Source organism: Salmo salar, chromosome 10 (assembly GCF_965601325.2).
Source record: "Salmo salar chromosome 10, fSalSal1, whole genome shotgun sequence".
NCBI lineage: Eukaryota > Metazoa > Chordata > Actinopteri > Salmoniformes > Salmonidae > Salmo > Salmo salar.
In genome coordinates, this window is record NC_138300.1 from 4,165,835 (window position 1) to 4,178,433 (window position 12,599).

Consider the following 12,599-nt stretch of genomic DNA (forward strand, 5'->3'; position numbering starts at 1 on the left):
TACTACTCCCTTCACAGAACAGTGCAAACTGGCTCTAACCAGAATAGAAAGAGGAGTGGGAGGCCCGGGTGCACAACTGAGCAAGAGGACAAGTACATTAGAGTGTCTAGTTTGTGAAACAGATGCTTCACAAGTCCTCAACTGGCAGCTTCATTAAATAGTACCCGCAAAACACCAATCTCAACAATCTCAACGTTACATTTTAACCTGGAATCCAATCAATGAAACGAGATTGGAGATGTTGGTTAGAGCTGCCCTGCCCTATAAAAAAACTCTCAAGTTCACAAAAGAGCACCTGGATGTTCCACAGCGCTTCTGGCAAAATATTCTGTGGACAGATTAAACTAAATTTTTGTTGTTTGGAAGGAACACACAACACTATGTGTGGAGAAAAAAAAGGCACAGCACACCAACATCAAAACCTCATTCTAACTGTAAAGTATGGTGGATGGAGCATCATGGTTTGGAGATGCTTTGCTGCCTCAGGGCCTGGACAGCTTGCTGTCATTGACGGAAAAATGAATTCCCAAGTTTATCAAGACATTTTGTAAGAGAATGTTAGGCTATCTGTCAGCCAACAGAAGTTGGATGATGCAACAGGACAACGACCCAAAACACATTAGTAAATACACAACAGAATGGCTTCAACAGAAGAAAATACACCTTCTGGAGTGGCCCAGTCTGAATCCTGACCTCAACCCGATTTAGATGCTGTGGCATGACCACGAGAGCGGTTCACACCAGACATTCTAAGAATATTGCTGAACTGAAACAGTTTTGTAAAGATGAATGGTCCAAAATTCCTCCTGACCGTTGTGTAGGTCTCATCCGCAACTACAGAAAATGTTTGGTTGAGGTTATTGCAAAGTATACTTTTTCCAACCTGCACTAGAAATGTTTACACAGTGTGTTCAATAAAGACATGAAAACGTATAATTGTTTATGTGTTATTAGTTTAAGCACACTGTGTTGGTCTATTGTTGTGCCTTAGATGAAGATCAGATCAAATTTTATGACCAATTTAAGGCAGAAATCCATGTAATTCCAAAGAGTTCACAGACCTTTTCTTGCCACTGTAGTCACTGTGGGAACAACATCCCCTATACACTTCCTGATGAACTCAGTCACCGTGTCCGTGTAAGCGTCAATGTTACTCTCAGAGGCTACCCGGAACATATTCCAGTCCATGTGATCAAAACAATCTTGAAGCATTGATTCCGATAGGTCAGACCAGCATTGAATAGACCTTAGCACGGGTACTTTCTGTTTGAGTTTCTGCCTATAGGAAGGGAGGAGCAAAATGGAGTCGTGATCTGATTTACGGCAGGGAGGGCCTTGTACGCATTTCTAAAAAAAGGCGAGTAGCAGTGATCTAGTGTTTTTCCTGAGCGAGTACTACAGTCAATGTGTTGAACTTCTGAAGCGTTTTCCTCAAATTTGCTTTGTTAAAATCCCCAGCTACAATAAATGTGGCCTCAGGCTATGTGGTTTCCAGTTTGCATAAAGCCCAGTGTAGTTCCTTGAGGGCCGTCATGGTATCGGCTTGAGAGGGAATATACACGGCTGTGACTATAACCCCCCCAAAATGATGGGGAGGTAATACGGTCTGCATTTGATTGTGAGGTATTCTAGGTCTGGTGAACAAAAGGACTTGAGTTTCTGTATGTCATCACATTTACGTCATGTGTAGTTAATCATGAAGCATACACCTCAGCCTCTCTTCTTCTTCCCGGAGAGTTTTTTATTCCTGTTTGTGTGATGTACTGAGAACCCAGCTGGCTGTATGGACGGGGACAATATATCCTGAGAGAGCCATGATTCCGTGAAACAGAGTATGTTACAGTCCCTGATGTCTCTCTGGAAGGAGATCCTCACCCTGAGCTTGTCTACTTTATTGTCCAGAGACTGAACATTAGCGAGTAATATACTCGGAAGCGGTGGATGGTGTGACCACCTCCTGAGTCGGACTAGAAGTTCACTCCGAATACCTCTACTCCGCCAGCAGCGACTTGGAGCAGCCTCTGAGATAAGTTCAATTGCCCTGGGGGGGTACGAACAAAGGATCCAATTTGTTAAGTCGTATTCCTGGTCGTAATGCTGGTGAGTTACCGCCGCTCTGATATCCAAAAGTTATTTCTGGCTGCATGTAATAACACAACAAATGTTCTGGGCTAATAATGTAAGAAATAACACACAAAAAAACAAATTACTGCAAAGTTGCTTAGGAGATGCCATGGTCTGTCGACGCCATCTTAGTTGTAATGATTTGAATTAAATATAAAACCTTAGGGGCCTACCGAGTGACGCATCAGTGTTTCGGCTTCTCTACAGCCTGGGGTTCGATCCCAGGCTGTGACATAACCGGCTGTGACCGGGAGTATAACGTTTCAGGTAAGACCCAAGTGCAGACTGTGTTGAAGTAACAATGTTAATTGCAGCAACAGGGGCAGGTAAATGACAGGTCAAGGCAGGCAGGGGTCGATAATCCAGAGTAGTGGGGCAAGGGTACAGGACGGCAGGCAGGCTCAGGGTCAGGCAGAGTGGTCAGGCAGGCGGTCTCAGAGTCCGGACAGGCAAGGGTCAAAACCAGGAGGATGAGAAAAAGAGAGACTGGGGAAAAGCAGGAACTGCTGGTTGACTTGACAAACAAGACGAAGTGGGGATAAAGGGAAAGATGGGCGACACCTGGGAGGGAGGTGGAAACAATCACAAGGACAGGTGAAACAGATCAGGGCCTGACAGGGAGTCCCATAGGGCGGCGCACAATTGGGTTAGGGCCAACTCCTCCTTTGGCCACCTTTCCTTCCAGTTCTCTGCTGCCAATGACTGGAACAAATTGCAAAATCACTGAAGCTGGAGTCTTATATCTCCCTCACTAGCTTTAAGCACCAGTTGTCAGAGCAGCTTTCCGATCACCGCACCTGTACATAGCCCATCTGAAAATAGCCCACCCAACTACCACATCCCCATATTGTTATTTTTTTTCTTCTCCTTTGCACCCTAGTATCTCTACTTGCACATCATCATCTGCACATCTATCACTCCAGTGTTTAATTGCTAAGTTGTAATTATTTCGCATCTATGGCCTATTTATTGCCTTACCTCCCTAATCTTACTACATTTGCACACATAGTATACAGCTTTTTGTATTGTGTTATTGACTGTATGTTTGTTTTACTCCATGTGTAACTCTGTGTTGTTATATGTGTCGAACTGCTTTGCTTTATCTTGGCCAGGTTGCAGTTGTAAATTAGATCTTGTTCTCAACTGGCCTATCTGGTTAAAAAAAATTGACAAAAAAGTGGTGGTTAAAATATAGAATTGAAATTGTTATAAATTCAGTTGTTAAATTGTGCACCCATAAATTTACAGGCACCCATGTTCAGTCATATTGCGCCTTATGTCAAAACAGCTGACAACTTGACAAGCTAAATGTCGAAAAACAACATTTTATTAATATTGTAATGAAACAATATTTTATTGTGGATATTTCCATGAAGCGCCATAATTTAATCAAAATAGGCTATGCAATATATTATTATTTTCGTGGATCTCATGTTTTCAATGAGTACAGTAGAGCTGAAACGGACGGACTAAACACAGCCCAATTTGGAACGACTCTTTTTGGACGAAATTGCGCCCACAACAGACGGACCTGATATCGCCCATAATGCCTCGGCGTTCCAGTATCAAACCTAACATCATTCGTTTGTGCATATTTTCATACTACTGTCTTTGGTACAGTACTGAGGTGTATTACGTATTGCAAAGGACACCGTTTAAGAACTAAACGAATAAAACCGGAATTAAACGGGGAAGGACCTAGACCAAATTGTCCAACAGAAACTCTCGTTTTAGTTGAAAAACGTTTTCCGTTTGGAGTAAACGCTTTCTGATTCTAAACGTTTAGCAATGACGAAACGGAATCGGCGTAATGAATTACAAAAAGTTTCTTAAGCGGAAGCAAACAGAGCGAAACGGGAAGGATGAACCTGAATTTATACAATAGAAAAAGTTTCGTTTTGAAACTGTTTGGACTAATGATTACACCACAGGTTGGTGAGCATGCGCACTGACTCAACTACGAAATATGGCGGCTGACGACTGCTAGAGAAAAGTGTTGGGATCTGATACATTTCGTTCAAAAGCTGCCCTGGTAAGTCATTTCTTCTCATTCCAAACAACATACACCACCACGGTTTGAACATTTTAATTAAATTAGTCATGAATCGAAAAAAAAAAAAAAAGAGATTAACTAAAAGGTCGCTCGCTAGTAAGCAGACACTTGCAGGCTGGTACTAGGGACATTAGCTAGCGAGCTAACAAGGTATGTTTGTCCAGTACTCTCGGTAGAATTAATAATGTATTTATACATCTAGCTAGCTATCTAACTATCTACATTGGCCTAGCACCAGTTCACACCTGACTGGATAACTAACTTCAGACAACGCCAGTGATGATGTAGCAAGCTAGCTTTAGCCCTAGTTAACTCATTTGTTTTGCTAGCTACTAACGTTAGCTCTCAAGAACCGAAGTGTGGTAACTACACCTGAACCAGGTTATGGCCTTAAAGGAGAATCGCCATATCAGAGTCTCCTGGAAGCCCAGGAAGCAGACATTTAAAACGTAACTATTCACCAGCATTTCAATGTCAACATACGTTCGTTACTCACAAAATATGCAGTTTCGATTAGCAACTATCGTCATTTACTGCCGTCACGGCCGGTGTGTACTTCCAAAAAAGTATAATAAAATGTTAAATAACCGGAGAAATGGCACATCCAATGCATTCCGACGTGGGCATGGTAGAAATGAGGGACCTGTAAACACTTTTAGACCTTTTTTGTTAGTTCATACCGGCTGTGATGGCAGCAAATGACGACAAGTTGCTAATCGAAACTCCGTATTTGTTGAGTAACGAACGTATTTTGACATTAAAATGCTGGTGAATAGTAAGTTGAATCGCTGCTTCCTGGATTTAAAGGAGAATTATCAAATCCGACTTTATTTGTCACATGCGCCGAATACAATAAGTGTAGACTTTACCGTGAAATGCTGACTGACAAGCCCTTAACCAACAGTGTGCAGTTCAAGAAGAACATATTTACCAATTTAGAATAAAATAAAAAGTAACACAATAACAATAACGCCCAGTGGTGTAAAGTACTTAAGTAAAACATTATTTAAAGTACAACTTAAGTAGGTTTTTGGGGGTATCTTTACTTTACTATTTATATTTTTGACTACCTTTATTTCACTACATTCCTAGAGAAAATAATGTACTTTTTACTCCATACATTTTCCCTGGCACCCAAAAGTACTAGTTACATTATGAATGCTTAGCAGGACAAGAAGATGGTCCAATTCATGCACTTATCAAGAGAACATCATTCGCATCTATATTGCTTCTGATCTGACAGACTCACTAAACACAAATGCTTATTTTGAAAATTATGTTTGAGTGTTATTTATTGGCTATCAGTAAATTAAAAAACAAGAAAATGGTGTTGCCTGGTTTGCTTAATATAAGGAATTTGAAATGATTATACTTTTACTTTTGATACTTAAATATATTTAAAACCAAATACTTCTAGACCTTTACTCAAGTACTATTTTACTGGATGACTTTTACTTGAGTCATTTTCTATTAAGTTATGTTTTTACTTTTACTCAAGTATGGCACGAGTACTTTTTCCACCACTGTCAACGCCTCATGTAAAATCAGATTCTGATTTTGGATATACCCAGTTTACAGCCAGCACCCCCCCTTCCCATGGGCAAAACCTCCTGGTTGAAAAAAACGTCAGTAAGAATGTTTCCATCCAGTTTTCTTGCGAGTCATGCTGTATAAAAAAATATATACATTTTATAAATGCTGACAGACTTTTCGTTTGACATGGTGGGATCTTTTTGAGTCTGTGAAATGAAGTATGTGAGAAATGACGGTGGAAACGTCTTTATGTGCAAATATTGATATAAAAAACATCATATGGAAGTAAGCTTGGAGTCACACGATGATATGGTGTGTTGTCAAATCAAATTTTATTGGTCACATACACATGGTTAGCAGATGTTAATGCAAGTGTAGCGAAATGCTTATGCTTCTAGTTCCGACAGTGCAGTAATGTCTAACAAGTAATCTACCAATTCCCCAACAACTACATAATATACACAAATCTAAAGGGATGGATTAAGAATATGTACATATAAATATATGGATGAGCAATTACCAACCGGCATAGGCAAGATACAATAGATGGTATAAAATACTGTATATACATATGAGATGAGTAATGTAAGATATGTTAACATTATTGAAGTGGCGTTGTTTAAAGTGACTGATCCATTTATGAAAGTGGCCAGTGATTGGGTCTCAATATATGCAGCAGCCTCTCTGAGTTAGTGACTGCTGTTTAGCAGTCTGATGGCCTTGAGATATAAGCACTTTTTCAGTGTCTCGGCCCCAGCTTTGATGCACATGTACTGACCTCACCTTCAGGATGGTAGTGGGGTGAACAGGCAGTGGCTCGGGTGGTTGTTGTCCTTGATGATCTTTTTGGCCTTCCTGTGACAATCCTACGCTGTAGGATACCTTCTACCTTTATAGGGTACCCACTACTACAGGGGTACCTGCTACTGCAGGGGTACCTGTTACCTTATAGGGTACCCACTACTACAGGGATACCTGCTACTACAGGGATACCTGTTACCTTATAGGGTACCCACTACTACAGGGGTACCTGCTACTACAGAGGTACCTGTTACCTTACAGGGTACCCACTACTACAAGGATACCTGCTACCTTATAGTGTACCCACTACTACAGGGATTCCTGCTACTACAGGGATACCTGCTACTACAGGAGTACCTGTTACCTTATAGGGTACCCACTACGACCGGGATACCCGCTACTACCGGGATACCCGCTACTACCGGGATACCTCCTACTACAGGGATACCTCCTACTACAGGGATACCTCCTACTACAGGGATACCTCCTACTACAGGGATACCTGTTACCTTATAGGGTACCCACTACTACAGGGATACCTGCTACTACAGGGATACCTGTTACCTTATAGTGTACCCACTACTACAGGGATACCTGCTACTACAGGGATACCATTTACCTTATAGTGTACCACTACTACAGGAGTACCTGTTACCTTATAGGATACCCACTACTACAGGGATACCTGTTACCTTATAGTGTACCCCACTACTACAGGGATACCTGCTACTACAGGGATACATGTTACCTTATAGGGTACCCACTACTACAGGGATACCTGCTACCTTATAGTGTACCTCCTACTACAGGGATACCCGCTACTACAGGGATACCCGCTACTACAGGGATACCCGCTACTACAGGGATACCCACTACTACAGGGATACCCACCACTACAGGGATACCCGCTACTACAGGGATACCTGTTACCTTATAGGGATACCCACTACTACAGGGATAGCTGCTACTACAGGGATACCTGTTACCGTATAGGGTACCCACTACTACAGGCATACCTGCTACTACAGGGATACCTGTTACCTTATAGGGTACCCACTACTACAGGGATACCTGTTACCTTATAGGGGGTACCCACTACTACAGGGATACCTGTTACCTTATAGGGTACCCACTACTACAGGGATACCTGCTGCTACAGGGATACCTGCTGCTACAGGGATACCTTCTGCTACAGGGATACCTGCTGCTACAGGGATACCTGCTGCTACAGGGATACCTGCTGCTACAGGGATACCTGCTGCTACAGGGATACCTGCTGCTACAGGGGTACCTGTTACATTATAGTGTACCCACTACTACAGGGATACCTGCTACTACAGGAGTACCTGTTACCTTATAGGGTACCCACTACTACAGGGATACCTGCTACTACAGGCATACCTGCTACTACAGGGATACCTGTTACCTTATAGGGTACCCACTACTACAGGGTACCTGCTACCTTATAGGATACCCACTACTACAGGGTACCTGCTACATTATAGGGTACCCACTACTACAGGGATACCTGCTACTACAGGGATACCTGTTACCTTATAGGGATACCCACTACTACAGGGATACCCACTACTACAGGGATAGCTGCTACCTTATAGGATACCCACTACTACAGGCGTACCTGTTACCTTATAGGGTACCCACTACTACAGGGATACCTGTTACCTTATAGGGTACCCACTACTACAGGCGTACCTGTTACCTTATAGGGTACCCACTACTACAGGGATACCTGTTACCTTATAGGGTACCCACTACTACAGGGATACCTGTTACCTTATAGGATACCCACTACTACAGGGTACCTGCTACCTTATAGGGTACCCACTACTACAGGGATACCTGCTACTACAGGGATACCTGCTACTACAGGGATACCTGCTGCTACAGGGGTACCTGTTACCTTATAGTGTACCCACTACTACAGGGATACCTGCTACTACAGGGATACCTGTTACCTTATAGGGTACCCACTACTACAGGGATACCTGCTACTACAGTGGTACCTGTTACCTTATAGTGTACCCACTACTACAGGAGTACCTGTTACCTTATAGGGTACCCACTACTACAGGGATACCTGCTGCTACAGGGATACCTGCTGCTACAGGGATACCTGCTGCTACAGGGATACCTGCTGCTACAGGGATACCTGCTGCTACAGGGATACCTGCTGCTACAGGGATACCTGCTGCTACAGGGATACCTGTTACCTTATAGTGTACCCATTACTACAGGGATACCTGCTACTACAGGGGTACCTGTTACCTTATAGTGTACCTGCTACTACAGGGGTACCTATTACCTTATAGGGAACCCACAACTACAGGGATACCTGCTACTACAGAGATACCTGCTACCTTATAGGGTACCCACTACTACAGGAGTACCTGCTTATAGGGTACCCACTACTACAGGGATACCTGCTACTACAGGGGTACCTGCTACTACAGGGGTACCTGTTACATTATAGTGTACCCACTACTACAGGGATACCTGCTACTACAGGAGTACCTGTTACCTTATAGGGTACCCAGTACTACAGGGATACCCACTACTACAGGGATAGCTGCTACTACAGGGATACCTGTTACCATATAGGGTACCCACTACTACAGGGATACCTGCTACCTTATAGGATACCCACTACTACAGGCGTACCTGTTACCTTATAGGGTACCCACTACTACAGGGATACCTGTTACCTTATAGGGTACCCACTACTACAGGGATACCTGTTACCTTATAGGGTACCCACTATTTCAGGGATACCTGTTACCTTATAGGGTACCCACTACTACAGGGATACCTGTTACCTTATAGGGTACCCACTACTACAGGGTACCTTCTACCGTATAGGGTACCCACTACTACAGGGATACCTGCTACCTTATAGGATACCCACTACTACAGGCGTACCTGTTACCTTATAGGGTACCCACTACTACAGAGAGTACCTGCTACCTTATAGGGTACCCACTACTACAGGGATACCTGTTACCTTATAGGGTACCCACTACTACAGGGAGTACCTGCTACTACAGGGATACCTTTTACCGTATAGGTTACCCACTACTACAGGGATACCTGTTACCTTATAGGATACCCACTACTACAGGCGTACCTGTTACCTTATAGGGTACCCACTACTACAGGGATACCTGTTACCTTATAGGGTACCCACTACTACAGGGATACCCACTACTACAGGGATAGCTGCTACTACAGGGATACCTGTTACCTTATAGGATACCCACTACTACAGGCGTACCTGTTACCTTATAGGGTACCCACTACTACAGGGATACCTGTTACCTTATAGGGTACACACTACTACAGGGATACCTGCTACTACAGAGATACCTGCTACCTTATAGGGTACCCACTACTACAGGAGTACCTGCTTATAGGGTACCTGCTACTACAGGGATACCTGCTACTACAGGGATACCTGCTACTACAGGGATACCTGCTGCTAGTGTGCCCAATACTACAGGAGTACCTGTTACCTTATAGGGTACCCACTACTACAGGGATACCTGTTACCTTATAGGGTACCCACTACTACAGGGATACCTGCTACTACAGGAGTACTACTACAGGGATACCTGCTACTACAGGCATACCTGCTACTACAGAAGTACCTGTTACCTTATAGTGTACCCACTACTACAGGAGTACCTGTTACCTTATAGGGTACCCACTACTACAGGGATACCTGTTACCTTATAGTGTACCCACTACTACAGGGATACCTGCTACTACAGAGATACCTGTTACCTTATAGGGTACACACTACTACAGGGATACCTGCTACTACAGAGATACCTGCTACCTTATAGGGTACCCACTACTACAGGAGTACCTGCTTATAGGGTACCCGCTACTACAGGGATACCTGCTACTACAGGGATACCTGCTGCTACAGGGGTACCTGTTACCTTATAGTGTGCCCAATACTACAGGAGTACCTGTTACCTTATAGGGTACCCACTACTACAGGGATACCTGTTACCTTATAGGGTACCCACTACTACAGGGATACCTGCTACTACAGAGATACCTGCTACCTTATAGGGTACCCACTACTACAGGGATACCTGTTACTACAGGGGTACATGTTACCTTATAGGGTACCCACTACTACAGGGATACCTGCTACTACAGGGATACCTGTTACCTTATAGGGTACCCACTACTACAGGGATACCTGCTACTACAGGGATACCTGTTACCTTATAGGGTACCCACTACTACAGGGATACCTGCTACTACAGGGATACCTGTTACCTTATAGGGTACCCACTACTACAGGGATACCTGCTACTACAGGGGTACCTGTTACCTTATAGGGTACACACTACTACAGGGATACCTGCTACTACAGAGATACCTGTTACCTTATTGGATGTCTTCTACCTTTTAGTAAGGCTGGGCGATATGGCCAAAATCTCATATCCCGATATAGGTCATCTCATATCCCGATAACGATGCATATCCTGATATAGCACATTTTCAATTAATTCAATGACTCAATGTTTATTTAAAACGACCACATGTAAAGGCCTATTTCTTATTACATTTTGAGTTATTCTCAACAAATAAGATATTTACTCATATTTGATTAGTTCTCCTTTTATTTAGAAGTTTTTGATACATTTTCAATTAAGCATGTAACAAAATAGAAAATAGAAAAAGGTAAATAGAAAACACTTCAACTATAGTTGCAAACAAAATAAATATAGGTTTAAATTATATTCAGTTGAAATCAGAAGTTTACATCCACTTAGGTTGGAGTCATTAAAACTAGTTTTTCAACCACTCCACACATTTCTTGTTAATAAACTATAGTTTTTGCAAGTCGGTTAGGGCATCTACTTTATGCATGACACAAGTAATTTTCTAGCAATTCTTTACAGACAGATTATTTCACTTATAATTCACTGTATCACAATTCCAGTGGGTCAGAAGTTTACATACACTAAGTTGATTGTGCCTTTTAACAGTTTGGAAAATTCCAAAAAAAATTGTAGGCTAGTTGACATAATTTGAGTCAATTGGAGGTGTACCTGTGGATGTATTTCAAGGTCTACCTCCAAACTCAGTGCCTCTTTGCTTGATATCATGGGAAAATCAAAAGAAATCAGCCAAGACCCCAGAAAATAAATTGTAGACCTCCACAAGTCTGGTTCATCCTTGGGAGCAATTTCCAAACGCATGAAGGTACCACGTTCATCTGTACAAACAATAGTACGCAAGTATAAACACCATGGGACCACACAGCCGTCATACCGCTCAGGAAGAAGATGCCTTCATTATCCTAGAGATGAACGTACTTTGGTGCGAAAAGTGCAAATCAATCCCAGAACAACCGCAAAGGACCCTGTGAAGATGCTGGATGAAACCGGTACAAAAGTATCTATATCCATAGTAAAAACGAGTCCTATATCGACATAACCTGAAAGGCTGCTCGGCAAGGAAGAAGCCACTGCTCCTAAACCACCATTAAAAAAAGCCAGACTACGGTTTGCAACTGCACATGGGGACAAAGATCATACTTTTTGGAGAAATGTCTTCTGGTCTGATGAAACAAAAATAGAACTGTTTGGCCATAATGACCGTCGTTATGTTTGGAGGGAAAAAGGGGGAGGCTTGCAAGCCGAAGAACACCATCCCAACCATGAAGCACGGGGGTGGCAGCATCATGTTGTGGGGGTGCTTTGCTGCAGGAGGGACTGGTGCACTTCACAGAATAGATGGCATCATGAGGTAGGAAAATTATGGGGATATATTGAAGCAACATCTCAAGACATCAGTCAGGAAGTTAAAGCTTGGTTTCAAATGGGTCTTCAGAATGGACAATGACCCCAAGCATACTTCCAAAGTTGTGGCAAAATGGCTTAAGGACAACAAAGTCAAGGTATTGGAGTGGCTATCACAAAGCCCTGACCTCAGTCCCTTTAGAAAACTTGTGGACAGAACTGAAAAAGTGTGTGCGAGCATGGAGGTCTACAAACCTGACTCAGTTACACCAGCTCTGTCAGGAGGAATGGGCCACAATTCACCCAAC

General features: G+C 42.9%; 1 protein-coding gene across 2 annotated transcripts in view; it reads left to right on the forward strand.

Moving 5' to 3' along the window:
* Positions 1–3,672: 3,672 nt before the first annotated feature.
* LOC106560708 (sex comb on midleg-like protein 2) overlaps positions 3,673–12,599 on the forward strand; it is a 45,121-nt gene continuing 36,194 nt past the window's right edge. The window contains exon 1 of one of the 2 annotated variants that reach the window (XM_014123867.3): positions 3,673–4,156. The gene's annotated coding sequence lies outside the window, so the exon portion shown is untranslated. The remainder of the gene's footprint in view (positions 4,157–12,599) is intronic. The other variant, XM_045687246.2, reaches the window with a different exon arrangement.